Raw genomic sequence first — 17,600 nt, forward strand, 5'->3', positions numbered from 1 at the left:
AGACTACAAGAAACTATCGTTTTCAGGGAGTCTTAAAACAACACGAAGCTTGATTTAATGGCATGAAAAATACCCAGTTTCAACAAAAACAACAACAAAATCTTCCTTCCTTTATGTCTTATCTGTCTGAAACAGTCTGGGGGCTGAAAGAAGTTAATGAATCTGTCATTTTTGTTTTCTAAACCAGGACATTCATCCAGCTTGGTACAATTTATCCTGACTAGGTGTTTGCTCCTCACCTTGCCTATTTCTTACTGTTTTCCTTTTCCAGCTTTGTGAAGATTATGGCAGTCTCATCTTTGTTTCTGTGGACTCTGTCATGACTCATGACTTCTTCCCAAAAGACTTCGTCTTCTTTTTTTTCCTTTTGTTTAAGGATGACTCCCAAACACCATCCCTAAGAAGGCTAATATTAGCAGCTCTTGCTAACTCTGGCCAATATCCTTAATGCTCTATTTTTATAGTCAGAGCAGTAGAGAAATTTCAGCCTTTTCCATTGTTCCTAGCTTGCTGAATATATCTACTTTATTAGCAGAAAAAAATTCCCTTGTTCTATGGATCCAGCAATTTTCCAAGTGATACTATTGTACAAACTCTTAGTATGTAGATATACATATAACAATTCCCAAAATTATTACCTATTCCATTGACTTCCACTTAATTTGCATGTGTACACATGGTTTGTGGTGAAAAATATAACATTATCCCAGTTGGATTCCTGTTGGTAAGATGGCTTAGTCTTGATTTAGTGCCACAAGTCAAAGCAATGCTGATAGAATTTGACATGTAAAATTCAAATCTGTATGGTGACTTTTGCACAGTTTTTCTTGCCCCCTCCTGATGTCAGGTCATTTAACTGTTTAATCACTAAACCACTTGTGTAAGCAACTGTTTGTTACTTCTTTATTTGATGGGGAGCTTCTTTCCTGTAAACAGCAGCAGGCTTTGGATAGAGAGCTTAAATTTATATAGCTTTATCTGCATCCTTATCAAAGGCAAAGGATGAAGTTATTCTGATCATTGACTTAGTTACATCTATTTACTGATTTCTTTAGCTTGTAAATTGTATGGCATTTGCATATGCTCATTTAAGATCTGACTGTCTAAATTTTTAAGACGACAAGCTGATAACAGGAGATTTTGCATCTTAACTTTTTGTAATTGTCTGATATCAAATAGTTGTGCATATTTTCTACTCACCAGCTGAAATAGCTTCTCTGTATTTAGTTGTCTTATTGACTGAATCACTCCCAATTCATGCTGATCTTTCCCAGTTATTTGCTTTTTACTGAAGGTTTTCAGAGCTTTGTTTCTGTTGGATGTAAACTCAGTCACTGCAAGAAACCATGTGTGAAAAGAGAAAACTAAATTAAAGGGTCATTTAAAATGTATTTTGGGTTACAAAATGTCCAAATAGAGATATATTTGAGTACATCAGGAAAAACGGATTTGCCAGACACAGCATTCCATATTTCTTTTGCAAAGAAAGTAAAACAGGGATAACTGTATAAACAAATACCAAGAAACATTTTGATGTGATCAGGCTTTAATCACATCAAGATAAGAATGATAAGAAGATGCAATGATCTAGAATAGTTTCAAGGGTACAAGGTTTAGCAGCCTTGCTCAATTTTAGAGATTAAAACTGGAAAAGAAACAACTAAGTGTAAGAAATGTAAAGAATGTGTCTTTGAATAAAACAGAATGAGCATAGTAGTTTGGGGTGTTTTTAGGATACATCTAAGTAGGATAGAAAGCAAGTTTTAAAAAGTGTATCAGAAAGTATTACTTTCTGTGCATTTCCCCAAAGAGGGATCAAATGCCAGAGTGAATGAGCAGAACTTTGATTTCAATATGCTGGTTGAGAAGTTTTTTCTTGAGGTTCTCTGGACCACAATTTTAAAAAGAATAATTGCTTTTACTCAAAATTGCAACTGCATCATTTTCCAAGAGGACTAAGAATTCCCAGGAAGGGACTGTTACCTTGGTGGCTATTTTTAACAAAAAAATCAGCAGGTTCCCCTCAAAGAACGATGCAATTGCACTGTACCCTAGCCAGGCTTCAGAGGGAAAGGAAACCAGAAACCAGAAGTCATAAGATTTGATTGATTTTATTTGATTTTGAGCAAGTTGATTTTGAACAGGATGCAGGCAGCTAGGAAACTTACATGGCTTTTGTAAAAAGTAAAAGTAGAGACAGCACCTAAACCACTGTGAAGTCATGTGATTGACTCAGAAACAGTGGAAGCATTTTCAGGGAAAAGGAATGCTGACAGTCATTTTTCCTAGCTGAAGCAATCCCCTGCAAATGCAACCAATGCTTTCAGTCAAGAAAGCATGATGAAGCAATACTGAATAGTTTTCTTCCTGCCCCTGGTAAAAGCTGTGCATTTTGTTCTAGGGAAAACATCAATCTGGGAAAATCTCCTTCACTGTTGTGTCCATCACTGTGGAGGAATGGAGAATGTGTTTTTGTCTATGCTCTGTTTACATTCCTTACAGTTCACTGCTCAGGGGTTCTTATGCTTGTGTGTGAATCCCATTCAGGGAGGAAGGAAGCAGCTTTAGATGCTGAGCTGCTGCCAGCAGCTCTCATCCTTCTGACAAAAGCCCAGAAGTTCTGATGAATATCTGGGGGATAGAAGGTAAAAAGCGAAGAGACTTTCAACTTGCATGTTTGATCTCTGATACAAAAGTAGAACAGCTGTTTCCACTCTATTCCAACCCCACTGGGGGTAGAAAGAGAGAATGTGAACTCCCTGCCATCCTGGGACCTGCAGGAGTGCTGGGCATCTATTAACTTTGGTATCTTCCTGTACAACAACCAGGCACAGCGGGATACTATGGCACTCTGAGATGCAGCAGTTATAAGTCATACTGGCAAATTCTTCTCTTGCTAAACTACACTACAGTGGCAGCATCAGAATATAGAGTGGCTGGATTCAGGGTCAATTAATATGCTTAACCTTTAGTTAAACTCTCTCAGTTCCAGGAACCTCATAGAACTCCTCAGAGTTACTGGATTCTCACATATTCTTTACGTCTAAATAATATCCGAGTTGTTTTAGTATTGTCCTCGATGGTCTTGGAGATTTTTTTTGTTATGGGCTAGTAGATGAATGAAAGGCCTGAAGCTGTTGTGGATGAAGATTCTGTGCTTTAAATGAAGCAAACACTATCTCAAAAAGCAGAATCACTTGCTCTGGTGATTACAACACAGAACCAATGAGTGTTTCATTATTTCATTCCTTGTTGCAGTATGACTTGATTTGTCTTGGAATATACATTTCCTATTAACGACATGTCAGTCTCATTTTGTGGCAATTCAGTATATCACAAGGTGACATTGATTTTTATATAAATATAAAGATGTATATGTATAGATACATGTAGGTTATGATATCTACTTATGAGAACTTTTAGTGTTAAATTTCTTTGCATAAGATTCCTGTTAAGCTTAATATTTCCTTTAAAAAAACAGGTAAATATTTACTTTTTTAATTCTATGAATAAGTCTATGAAAAATAGAAAATATTGCTTATAATTAAAACAAACAAAAAAATCACTAATTTTGCTGGCATTTTTGAACAAAACACTTATGTCTTTTAGAGCTAGGACATTCACCTTGAGGAAGATCTCAGGAAGAGAACATACAGAAAAATAGGTCACTGGCTTCTCATTAATAAACACCCACCAGGAAAATATGATCAGACTGAAGTACAGGAACAAATGTAGAGAGGAGATTTTAGGCTTTAGATATGAGATGAAAAAGACACAATCTAATTCAGAAATGAGGATGGAAAGGGGAGTGTAGAAGGAGCAGGTAGAGAAAATGCAATTTTAGAGTCTCATGTTGATAATGCTATATCTTTCCAACAAATCATAAAACTGTATTTTAGGCACTTCTGGAGGCATGGCAGAAATGCAGTGTGCTATAAGGGCTGTCTGGCAAAAATTCTCACTGCAATGCATCCTGTTAAACATTGGCAAAGAACGAAGCACCAACAGCTACTTCTATGTGAAGCTGCAAAAATGTAAAATAAATTAGTCTATTAATCCCAGCTTTACAAAGGTTCAAGGCAGACAAACATTTAGCTGTGTGCATATGGTAATACTGACTATGCATAATCAATTCCTGTTGTTTTATGAAACTGCAAACATGTGCTTAGTAAAAGTGTGTTATTTGAGACTGTTATAAAAATGGAAAATTGGATACTTCCAAAGAGAAAAGGAAAAATTATGGTTTCAGTCCCAAATTCTATCTCTTTTCTGTAAAACATCAAGTAGCTTCTTTAAAATTTTCTAGAAATGTTCTTATATATGTTGTGTAGACATAACAAATTTGGCTCCTCTCCTTTTTTTTGGGAAACAGTTAAAACATGCTGGCTGAAAAACAAGACTTTGAACCCAGTGATTTTGACCCAAATGATAACACTCGTGTCATATCTCAAATATCTGAAACTGCAAAGGTTCAGTGTTACAATGGAAAGTGACAGACAACTTCATCTATAGATATTCCTACTGATAGTATTTTCCCCCTTTTTAAAATGCACAACGTCAATATTGTCTAAGGAAAAGTACAAAGACAAACCATCCAATGAACCCTGCAACAGTCTGGCATCAGCAGTAATCCAGTCAACAAAAATACATGTTAAAGCTTTTCTCTAAAATTCTACTGGTAAAGGTGGAATAAGTTTTCTATCCATATTTTGGAATACTTTAGAACAAATGGCAGCATAAAATTGCAGCACTGAAAGAAAATGTTAACCAAAATCAGTCTCTGACCAGGTGTCTTAGGTTGCAATGCAAGGTGTAACCAAAAGTATGTATTCTATTACCAGCTGTTAAAACCAGGTGGGGCAGTGTTCTTTAACTCTTCCATGACCCATCTCTCATAACTCCAGGGGGATATCTTCTGTCATTGGGCCATTGAGTCTCACTGCAGGACTGATAAAATTACATCATCCCATTGGGAGATGCTCCACCCAGGGGAGGAGCCAAGCATTCCTGCCTGGATATAATCTGAAACCTGGAACACCACAGTCAGCCTTTTCCCACTGGACTCCCAGAGGAAGACAGGACCCATCTACATCACCACTGGACCTTCAGAGGAAAACTACACCCTTCTACAGGATCATTGCTTCAACAGAACCACATCTGTCACTCCAGGACTGCAGCCACCATTTAATCAGACTGCTACCAACAATGTGACCAGCAGGGTGTCAGGTTGTATCCTGACTCTGTCAGTATTTTATGTACTACTGCATTTTATTTAAATTTTCCTACTGAGTTGTATTTTTCTTTTTATTTATACACACTAGTAAAGAACTGTTATTCCTACTCCCATGTCTTTGCCTGAGAGCCCCAAATTTCAAAATTGTAATAATTTGGAGAGAGGGGGTTTACATTTTCCATTTTAAGGGAGGCTCCTGCCTTCCTTATCAGACACCTGTCTTTCAAACCAAGACATCAGGATTTATACTTATATTTACTTTTTGCTGTAGGAATAGAAGTAATTTACACTGTACCTAATAAAATCTTCCCAAATTGCTTCCTCAGAAGTTTATTATTATCATGTGGTAAATGTAAACTTTAGCCTGCAAATACTTCTTAAGATCTAGGGCTGCTAATTGAGTCTGCAACCTTTCAGAGGTATGCTGGTATCAAGTTTCACATGAGAGTAGCAATTTTTATGATAAATTCAGCAAGGGAATGTGATTTTAAAGCCTTAAAAATGTCTGTCTTGCATCCTTTTCCTGCAAATCTTGAAGAGTCTTCTTGCAATATTTTAATTTCTCTTGCACTAGACTGGAATATGGCAGGAAGTCCAAATTCAGTTTGAATTCTGAATTCAGGAAGAAGTATAACATTTACTACTTTGGCATAGATTGATGTGCAGTACCAGTCTCCTTCACTTGTACTTCAGATTACCAGAGTGTGGTAATATGTCTCCATGTGGAAGGAGACACCTGTAACCCTTTGGAATTCTCCTAATACTTAATTTCTGTCGAATTTCCCACAATCAAGGGAGATGCATCTTAATCATAGTAATTATTAACCTCTTCAGATTTCCTAAAAGATCCCCAGAAAAGTACTTTTAAAACTTAATCCCTCCTCTTTTTGTGGAATCCTGCTATTGTAGGTCACATTTTAACCCCTCACCCCCACCACCCCCAAAATCAAAACTGAAAATGAGCTCTGATGGAGAAGCACTATAGGTGATTATTTACCCAATGGCTATGACTGTGTCAAATCTTCTGTAAGATCTTCTTTGATTGATAAACTTTACTCTTTTTTTCTTCCCCCTCCCCCCCCCCCAAAAAAAAATATCAAAAACTAGTGCTTTTCTTTGTTTCTGTTTTTCGTTTTTTTTTCAACTGTATCATTTTCCTGAGAGATTTTTCCTTACAGCACAGGACAATCACGTAACAGTGTATTTAATGTATTGCTTGTAGGCATGCTAAGGTTTCAATTGCTATTACCAGAAATTAAAGCTCAACCTCAAAAAACAGTTAATTAGACGAAGTGAAATGCATCCATGACCTTGGAAGACTCTATGTGTGCTAAAAAATATTTTATATATTTAGCTTCTTGGCAGGCTAGATTTTAAGGGCATGGAAACAGAGTAACTTCCTTGCCCACAAAGGTTTTAATTTCTGATACTGTTTTGCTTTCTGGTAAGTTATTATAAACATGCTAATTTGGTGCTTTATTGGAACTCCATTTTTAAAACCACTTTCTTAAAGGGAGGAGGGGAAAAGGAAAAAAAAGTCAACATGAATATGGGAAAAGAAAATAAAATGATTGCTGTAAATGTTTTGAGTAACATTTATGCAGAAGGACTTGGGCATTGAAACTGTGTTTGTCAGTTTGGATCATTTTATTGATCATCTGGCAATGAAAGCTGGAAAACAGATTGACATTTTGGTTCTTGCCCCCTGCCTGTTTCTCATATAGAGATTATTAGCTGGCTATTTTGGGACTGAGAAAAATATTAGCTTTTTATAAATAAAAAGACTCGTTGAGGCTTGATGAGGAAGGGTCTTTCAGGCACTTTGAGCCCTTGTCCCTAAAGTCTCAAATCTTTCCATGTGACATGGGCTGGTTTACAGGATTATCTGTACCTCAGTCATGACATCAAAGCAAACTTGATTTCCATTGCTGTTCATAGAGGTGTTTTCTTTAAGATGACTGGGCTCTAGCAAGCCTCTCCTTACCTCCTTCTGCAGGCTCTGCAATTGCATATTCTTCTAATTTAGCATTTCTGATTTATGTGAAGAGCTTCTCTTTTGCTGGAGAAAATTGGAAGCAATTTCCCTGCCTTTCAGAAGACTCATCTAGATAAGGTGCTGCATAAACATTATTAACTTTTAATAAAGTTTGTTACATTTTGCATAAATGATCTAGCATAGCTGACTGGCAAAGTGATATTGAGTAATTCCACTCTTTTGAACAGCACACATTTTAGTTCTATTTTTCTGGATTGCATTCGGGATTTAGTAGTCAGCAGAATGAGTACCAGATGGGAAAATTTTATTGCATGTTTTTGCATTGGATTTTTGTTTCGTTTGTTTGTTTCATACATTAACTTTGCAGAATTGTTCTTATTTTGGTTCTTTTTCTCCTATCTGGTTGAAGCTGGCAGATAGTAATTGCATACATAAGTAAGATTTGCATAATGGGTGCCATCAGATGAGAGAAGGTGATTTCAGTTTTGTGTGCACTACGATGGCAGCAACATAGAAGCCAGAAAAGCCATTGAAAACACAAATCTGATGCAGAACTAAATATTTAAATTTGGAAAAATGTTCTGTGCAAGAAAACAAAAGGACACAGCAAAAATTCGGCATAAACTTCAACTCAGCTAATTTTCCATACAATTGAAAAATAAGCTGATGGGAATGATTCAATAAAGAAAACTGTCAATGCATGTTATTTGTGAAGTGGATCTGAGATGGAGAGAGACGTGTTCTAAGTGTGATGCAAGTGAAGTTTTAACTGATGAAAACAACTTTGAGATGCTTTTAAATTGGAGCATGAAAAATCGTGTCCTAGAACTCCAGTTTTAAGTGCAAATGTTATCACTTCTACCTCAAATTTTTATCCTCTCTGATGAATAATCTTTTTACTTTAGTCACTGGATAAAAAATAGAGCATGTAATCGTGACTTGCCATTATGGATGGCTATTACATATGTGCAGGAAGGATCATAAATAACATTTTAATGCAAAGTATCTAAGTCCTGAAGCATAAAATCTTCAAAACTAACAGTAATAATAATAATAAAGCAAGCCTTAAAAAATATGAGAATTGTCAAAAGCTCAAATGAATATACCTGTGACTATTTCTACACAAGTATGCCATTTGAGTTAAAGTTCTTACCTCCCAGGCTGACCAATTAAAACCAAAACTAGGAAAAAACCCAAAGATCATGGCAAGATCACATTTCTGTTATTCCTAGACAAAGCTTGTGCTTGAAAATGGTTGTGCTCCAAAAATGAAGTCCCTGTAAAGATCTTACCTCTGCTTCAGCCCGAGAGGCAGAACTCTCCATTGCATCGGTATGACAAGGATTTTAGTGCTTGTGTTTAGTGCTGGCTTTCACCTCCTCAAAGGTACAAATAAAAAACTCAGAGCTTGAGGAGCCCAACCCAGGAAACTTAACATTGCTGTGTTAAATTTGCTGCTCCTGCACTGCTGCTTTCATAGGTCACAGAGCTGTGAAAATCAGGGAAATGGGAAGTTAACTGGTGTGGGATGGGGGCACACACATCCCATAACCATCAAGCCATATGTAACTGCAGAGAACTGCATCTAGCTACTCTGAAATACTTCAGAATACTTATAAAAAATAATTTCATGCTCTCCCAGGAGTATACAATACTGGAATACTGGCAACATAAATATGTTGTTTTATGGGGGAGTGGCCAAGCCATCTGTATTAGAATGTTTTTAACAAAACAAATATCACCAGATCTTAAAAAAACTAAGCAATCAAATTACTTTTTTTATCTGGTACACATTACTATGCCTTCTTTATAGAATTTTAACAATCTAGTTGAAATAATTAAATTTTAGCTGCTAATGTTTCCTCATTCAATAATTTAAATTTTAGCTAACAGCTTTCCTCTCTGTCTGGCCTGAAAACATTCACATTAAACAAATCTCTGGGCAAAGGATCTGCCAAAGCCATAGAGTAGAATATACAAAGCAGTTTCAGGAGCAGAAGATTGATGGAAGCTTTGTTTTCCTCCTCTTGTGAGTACCTCCAGGACCCTTCTGTGCTCCCTAAATCCTGCCTAGACAGCAGGAGTTGTGTTTGTTCGATGCAAGTGGAGGGGCCAAACAAAATAAAACTGAACTTTGCCACCATAGGTTTTCCCCGTAGTAGGTGCAGTAGCTTAAATCTTTTTTACAAGCACTGGTTTCAGTAACTCTCTGGGAACTTGAAAATATTGTGAGGCCTCAATTACTTTAAGAAATTTGGGCTAAATTTGGCCAGCAGTGGTTGCAGGATGCTAGACCAATGAACAAGCACAACTTCAGTGAAAAGTTTTATTTCCCAGAGGACCCTAATGCTGAAAGACAGTAAACAACTTGTTCTTGCCCAAACTGGGTTCAAAGTAGTTGTTGCTCTAAAAAGGGATGAAAACAGATTTAACAGAAACACAACTTCTGTTGTAGATAAATGAAGCATTTAACACTTGTGGCCTAGAAATTTTAAGGTAACAAAACTGAAAAATGATGAATGACAGATGCTAATAAAAATTCTATAGCTGCTGATAGCTAGATGGAAGACTGAAACCAGGTTGAGTCATAAGAGGCTATTTCAGGACTTTGTGAGTTTGTGGGTAATGAAGTAGTAATTCAAAAAGATGAAAGGAGGTGTCTTAAAATGCCTTGTCAGAGTCAGTAATGGTGTCAAGGACTAGACCTCAATACCTGAAAAGGTATTGGGAAAACCTAGCTACTCCTTTGATGTGGGGAAAAAGCTTAAGCACTGACCTTAGAGAAGTTTTTCAGTCTTTTTTCACTATGTTGATTTTATGTATTATTGAATGTCTTAAGTGTAGAATAATAGACTTTCTAATGCCAGCTGAAACATGATGTGGCACAAAGCAGGTGCTCAGCTTCTTATTTTCTGTGCTATATTGCCATCAACTCATCTTTGCCCATTTTTACAAGCCATGCACCAGTCCCTGATGGCGTTTTCCAAGTCAAATCATCAAATCCTTACTTTCCTTTGTCTGATTTGTTTCTGCGTTACTGCTCTAATCAGCCACTGTCAAAAGGCTGTTAATTTAGTATCATTTGCTGCTTTCTCTTAAAACAGCCCTAATATATTCCCTGAAAAATAACTATCCAATAATTTTACATGCAATCATGCAATCTGCTACTTTTTTTTTTTTTTTTTTTTTTTTTACCCATCCTCTTTTCTCTTGTCTTTACTTCAATTGTGAAAGGATTTTTGGACTGGGTTTGGCTTTCTTACATTAAATAACTTCCCAGCACCTGGCATTAGAGAACTCTTAGTTAGGATCTGTGATGTTATTGTAGTACTCATATGTAAATAGTCTGAAGTAGCTAAAGGGCTGAAGTAAAATCTCTGTTCATTTTAGAGCCGAGAGCTCTGAATCACACGCATGTGATTGCTCTGTAGGTACCTGAATGTACTGTGGTAAAGGTTTTGGGTTTCTTTTCCATCCCCAAGCCCCATTTGTGGCTACATTCTCTCATGGGATACAAGAAAATTCTGTGGATTTCATTGGGAATTATTCCTACTCTGCAAGTGGAGAGCAGAGCCCATGACTGGACTGAAGCCAGCGTTCTTTAAAAGTTCACATGCCTTCTATTTGCTCTCTAATTTAGACTCCTTCTGACCAAACAAAGGGAGGGGGAGAGGAATGAAAAATAGTAGCATCTGTGTCAGTAAAAAATTCTAAGGGTTAAAATAACATGATGTAAACTGTTTCATCTGTTCTTCCTACTTGCCCATTTTAATCAGAAATGAGTAAGTAGAGCTTCAAGCTGAACTTGAAGAATGCTAATGGGATGTCTGCATCATGTTGTACCCAGAGTACTTATGCCAGAATAGGAGAGCCTTTAATTCTGTAATTCTCTGAGACAAGAAAAGCTTTCTGAAGAGTTACTTTAAATTTAAACTCTCATTCTAATGTTAGGCAGCCTGTTGGATCTGAGTTAAAAATTGCTTCAGCTTTAGTTACTACAGCCAGATGTAACATTGACCTTAAATGGTAAAAGCTCCCAAGAGTGAAAGAGAGGCTGGCCCGAGGGGAAAGAGAGGAATAACTGAAGTTTTAGGTAAGTAATCTCTATAACCAGGAATTAGCTCTTTTTCAGCCGTGAAACAGAACGGAACCATTTTTCCTCCTTAAAGGTACAGTACCTTGTTCTTGTGATACCGAGGAGCTGGTTCTTTACCTCTTCTCCCCCACCCTCTTCAAATTCTACCTCTTTGTCAGATTTTAGCTGCTTAAAAACTGGGTGTAGTCAATGCAACCTCGTACTGCTTACAAATGGTTTGGGACTATACAAGAATGGAAAAGAAAAAGCTGTGTTAATTATACTGAGACTTGATTAATAAAGGAATGTGAATGTAGTCAGTAATTCAAGGCAACCTGATTCACAGATAATACTGTCATCTGTATTGTGCTGACCAAGAGAGGGTCTTAGGAGCAATACATGTTATAGAGAAACAGATAAGTCTCAGACTGACAGATTTCTCTTTTTCTTTCTTTCTTTCTGTCTGTCTGTCTGTCTTTCTGTCTGTCTGTCTTTCTGTCTGTCTTTCTGATTGTATGACTTTCCTTTCCTCATGCTTTTAACAGTGCTGGACTGGTTCATGTTGGTGGATTACCTGGTCTGGAACTTATCTTTTAAAAAGGCATTTCCAGAGCCATTTCTTTATGTTTTAGTCCTGTTAGATGTGAATTAATACCGCGAAGTTGTGTTTAATAGAAATGCTGTACAGAGAAAAACAAATATCTTCAAGTGTTAAAGCATGTTTCCTTTAGTACAGAAAAATCTCATTATTTGCTTTTCCTGATATTTTGGTTTTAAGTTTTATCTGTGTTTTTTGATAGGTACCCTGCACTAAAGTGTATTTAATTTCCTTGATAATCTAAAACACAATTTTGTCTTACTAATGTGTATGTTAAGGTCTTCTTTTGCTCCAGACAGCAGAATGTAAACAGCATGAAAGAATGAGGTCAGTGCAAGGAAGTGATAGCTGAAATTGAAGACTTAGGTTTCTGTTACTAACAACTTGTGTTAGTGAGATGATCTGCATAGCGTGGCTTCACCTGGTGAAAAATTCTCTGCAATCAGTGGTGAATTTCCATCTCTGAAGTGATTAGAGCATAGTTTTTAGTTTCTTCCATGCAGAGATTGGGTGAATTTGGAGTTCTGAGTGTAGACAGTGTTCTTGTGAGTGCTGACAGTTACTGCATTTATATTTCATATGGTAGGTGGTGTGTACACTTTAGTGTAAGTTTTCTTCATTCAGTTTCAAGAGACGGTGATAAATGAATCCTACTTGTTAAAGCCTTTCAGATCTTGTTGCAAAACTTGCAGTAGTTTTACTTTTGTTTTTCTCTGGAGTATCATTAGTGAACAACTTAGTACTCTTAGGTTAAATTTCTAAATGTGACCTTCATGTTTTTAATCAACAATAAGTTCCCTGATCAACAATTATACCACACTTGGAGCTTAATAATTTAATGATACAACTCACAGAAATCTAAGTTTATTAGAAGAGTGGGAATTAAGACTCAGTCCAGTATATGAAATGCTAAATCCCGAGGCTCCTCACTTATGTAATGTTCTTGTATTTCTAGCCTCCAAAGACCCCCCGTTCTGATTTGTTGGTCTTGCATGTATTACTTTGCTTGTGATATTTTATGGAGCCCTTCAACTTGTGCAAGGATGTATAACTTTGTGTGGTATTCTAGAATGTGTTTAAATTTCCATAACTTGTTTTTAACAATGTGTAAGTGTTGGGATAACTAATCTGTGTCTGAGTCCTCCAATACTGGACCAAATATATATTTCTAATAAATGATATAGCACTTCAACAGCTACTATTATTTCACACAATTCTTTTTTATTTTGTAACTTAGAATATATAATGAAGTACTTATGTGTAAATTTATTTTCAGTAAAGGTATTATGATGACAAAAGTGTAATTTAATACAGAAAGTAAAAGTTACTTATTTTTGCATGGTGAATATTGTTAGCATCAGCACTGATAAGTACCTAGGATTTTCATTGTATTTAACTTTTCGAAATCCATCTGCTTCACATTCTTCTAGATTAAGTTCTAAATTGTCTATGAGCATGAAACCTGTATACCTCCCTACTGCCTATCTTTTTATATGTCAGGGTCAATTTTAATCAGTATAGTCCTATTTATCTGGGACCAAAACAGCCAGATTCATAACTCCAATGTTTAGCCCCAGCTGCTTCCCTCTTACTTTCAATCAGTCTGCTTCCTGACAGCTTTTAAGGATAATTTGGTGTCAAATAACTTTTAAAAAAGTTAGTTAAGACAGAGTATGGGCAGTGAGGTACAGGGAGTTGGACCTGGGAGGGACATACGTGAGAGCTTCTCCTTCCATGGGTCGTATGTGTATGTTCCTCACATGGAGTTCTCCTTCCTCCTCTGCTGTTCTTAGAGAAGTGTGTAAGTCCAGGAAAAAGGGGGATAAAATGGCTTGTGAGTGGAAGGGGAAAGAAGATCTTTGCTGTTTCAAGGTTTGTGGGCTATTTAAAGATCTGGGGGATTTGTGGGCAGAGATACATCTTTTTGCTGTCCTAACTTGCAGCCTTTCTATAAACTAAGTAGAAGAATTTCCTTGTGATGTGCTCTCTGTCTGTGCCTCCTTTGAAAAGTGGGTCAAAGAGATGTTTTGGATCTCAGTATCACTGACAGAAAGGAAATCTGAGTGGGTGATGGATCTCTGTAAGCTTCTAAACTAGTGACTCAAGACATGAATTGCTGCTTATGTACATGTGTAGAGCTGCTGTGGAAAGCGCTTAAGACTGTGACTGTTACAGTAGTGCTTTGAAATAATAACTCACTTTCCCTTCCTGGAAAGTAGGTCCTAAGGATTCTGAAAAGGAGAGAGGGATTTGTTATTTAGAGCAAGTGGACTTGTAATCTCAGGTTTTGATGGAGAGCTTCAGATCTAATAGCATACCTGGATTTAATCTTCTAATCTAAGCAGGTAGATGCCATGGGTTTTTTGCTTTATATTTCTGTTCCTTTAGGTTAATTTCAGTGTGTCCATCATTAATTTCACAATCTCAAAAAACAAATTGAGAATTATATTTTACTTAGGAATTTCCAAATTTATTAAATATCTAAAAGACTGAAACAAAACCAACAGCAAATGCCACACACCTCCTTTTCATAGCTGAAATCAAGAATGCTAGATTTCTAAAGTGCTAGAACTTTCACCTATCCTTAAAATATGCAAAACACAAAATCCTTAGGTATCACAAGTAATCAGGGACCTATATTATTGTAGACATCTGTAGAGATCTGTGGGTTTGGACAAGTAAAGTCTGTAGAATATGATCCTTATACTAACAGGGATTGCAGGGGGCGAAGCCTGCAAACCTGCCATCTAATGTATGTCAAGTGAGTATATAAACCTGCAAATCTTTTCCCCAACTAAAGCATATTTTATGTTTCGTCATGATGCACATACATGCTTTAGAGTCACTGCTGTCCCCTAATTTATGTGTAAATATGCCTGGTGATTGTCCAAAGAGAGCTGCAATCTCATGGCTATAAAATACAGCCCACTGGATTAGTTACTAGGATTTCTGCTACCAGCAAAGGGCTTGAAAAGTTGATATAACAAACAGTGGTGGTGGGGAAAGCTTTTTATGTAGGAGCTGCACACTGTTTTCTTACCCACTGTAGTGTTTTGCATCCTGAAAATGAATGCATAACAGAAATTCTGGGCTGCTGGGGCAAGTACAATAATTGCTCTGGGGTAGAGACTTGCCTTCTGAGTAAAATTATTGCTGTTTATATAATTCTGCAGAATGTTTTGTAAGGCTGAAGTTATACATGGGGAATTTGGCTCTGAGCCTTTGCTTTTGAAATCGTCAGCAAAGTTTCCATTGACTTCAGTGTTGCCAGAGAAGGCACTTGGTGAGCACCACAAAGGTAAAGACTGTCTTGGTTAGAACAATATAAGCAGGAGAAAGCAGGTCTATTTTCACCCATCTTATTTTGGACTTAATTTGTACTAAAAAATTACAAAATCTGTAAAATGATAGCTTTTTCTGAAAATTTGGAAAAGAAAAATCCTCTCTTTAATATTTAAATGTTCTTCCAGTTTCCCCAGTCTCTTTTAGAAGGTAGTAGAATATAGTAAGGTCTCATATATCAATTGATGTTTCCTGTTAGGACTTCCAAACTTGGACTGAACTGTGCTGTAACTGCTGAACAGAAAAATTAAAATAAAACTTCTAGCCATAAGTTGAAGCAGAGCTTGTGGAAATAATTAGACAATGTATGAAAATTGCTTCCCAGTTTCAGCTGCTGAGTTTCCCATATTTTTCTTTATAAATAGCAAATGAAAAGCACTGACCTCTGGGCTCATGAAAGTAAAATTTCATGATTGGGGCCTGATTGCAGTGGAGGGTGGAGTTTGTCCCAGGAGGAAGTGCTAAGTCAATCTGATGTTCTGCACATCACCTCAGACTGGAAAAGTCTTGGAAGCAAACCAACCTATATATTGTGCCTTGTTTCCTTATGCCAGCAGAGTGGTGCCCATCCAGACTTCCCTGAGGGCTGCTGCAGTTAAGAACTTATTCCTATTCTTTGTTAGGTAAAATAATCAGCATTGCTCTAAAAGCTGGTTTTAGTAAGTACAGTAGTCAGTGGAGCAGACTGTTGAAACCCAAGCAGATTTATCAGAGCTCCCAAGAATCTTAGGAACCTGAAGCAAGATTAGGAGGGCTTGAAAACTACTCAATGCATTAAGTAAAAATATGTGTATGGGACAAGGAGAAAGAATTTTTAGGATATATTCTAAAACCTCAACATGTAAAACTCAGTTTTTATCTTCATGTTGAGCTTTTGGGATCTGTTTGAAATCTCTTCTGAATAAAACACATCATTAAAATGTCCCTTCCAAAAGTCGTATATTATGTGCTAATGGAATAGAGTCACTGGAGTATTAACAACCTTGTACCTTTATAAGAAGCTCTTGATATTTCCTATTGTATTCATTTTTTGCAAGGCTTTGACATTTTCAGTTTAATAGATTTTCAGGGTTTTTTTTTAGTAAAATAGCAGACATCAACCATCTCACTCTCTACAAAGCTGATATACAATTGTGACAGAAAGATGAATAATACCTATAGATCCCAAAGGAAATGGTCCTGTTGCTATTTGATATTTCCCTGTCTAGTAATGTGTTCAGAAATTACATTAAATACCAAGTGATTTTTACTGATCGCTTCAGAAATGATGCTAAATTTGAGGACCCATAGGAAAAATACTGCACACAAGAAAAGTAGCCTGGGCTACTTCTAGTGGGAAGAATGTGGCCATTGTCCAGAGAGGTGATCCTGCCCCTCTACTCAGCCACACCTGGAGGGCTGTGTCCAGTTCTGGGCTCCTCAGGATGAGAGAGACAAGGAGCCACTGGAGAGGGTCCAGCAGAGGCCACAAAGATGATGAGGAGTCTGGAGCATCTCTCTAATGAGGAGAGACTGGAGCTGGGCCTGGTTGGTTGAGAGAAAGCTGGGAGGGGATCTCATTAATGATTATAAATATCTCAAAGGTGGGCTAAGAGGATGGTGCCAGACACTTTTCAGTGATGCCCAGGGGCAGGATGAGGGGCAATGGCCATAAACTAAAACACAGGAAGTTCCATTTCAACGTGAGAAACAACTTTACACTGAGGGTGTCAGAGCACTGGGACAGGCTGTCCAAGGAGATGGTGGAGTCTCTCTGGATACATTCAAAACCCACCTGAATGTGTTCCTGTGTCACTGCTCCAGGTGACTCTGCTTTGGCAGGGAGATTGGGCTGGATGGTCTCAAGAGGTCCCTCCCAGCCCTAATTATTCTATTATTATGAAAATAATGAGTTGTATTTCCTTAAACCATCTAATAAGTCAAACTCTCTTCTTGTAAATCACTGTTGCTGTTTGGATTGTGTGGAGCTTTGCCATGTGCATGACCTATGGGTCTGTCTCAGTGGACTTTTGATTGCTCCTGAGAATCTGGTTCCACTTAATATGAGGACAATTTCCTTTTTTCTGTTGCTTAGCAGGCAAAGATCAGAGTGGATGGACATTTTTCCCTTCAGAGCAGGACTTGGTAGGTTTCTTGTACAGCTTTTTACAAAATGGGCACAGGCCCACCAAGTTTTGCACCTAATTTTATTCTTAGGTAGTAGTTGGTGATAGGTTTTCTCAGAACACAGTCTCTTAAACTCACAACAAAAGCCTTGCAACTCACAATGTATCTTACACTCATCTGTCAGCTTATATGATTCAGAAGTTGTGAAGCTGGGAGGTTTTTACTTCCTTTTGAAGGTGAGTACTGTACA

At 37.2% G+C, this 17,600-nt stretch overlaps 1 protein-coding gene across 4 annotated transcripts in view; it reads left to right on the forward strand.

Annotated features, from left to right (window-relative positions):
- The first annotated feature begins 11,292 nt into the window (after positions 1 to 11,292).
- Positions 11,293 to 17,600, forward strand: part of IRAG1 (inositol 1,4,5-triphosphate receptor associated 1) — a 60,913-nt gene continuing 54,605 nt past the window's right edge. For 3 of the 4 annotated variants that reach the window (XM_058854027.1, XM_058853998.1, XM_058854017.1), the window contains exon 1: positions 11,325 to 11,398. The gene's annotated coding sequence lies outside the window, so the exon portion shown is untranslated. The other variant, XM_058854007.1, reaches the window with a different exon arrangement.

The sequence above is a fragment of the Poecile atricapillus genome, chromosome 1 (genome assembly GCF_030490865.1).
Source record: "Poecile atricapillus isolate bPoeAtr1 chromosome 1, bPoeAtr1.hap1, whole genome shotgun sequence".
NCBI classification, from domain to species: domain Eukaryota; kingdom Metazoa; phylum Chordata; class Aves; order Passeriformes; family Paridae; genus Poecile; species Poecile atricapillus.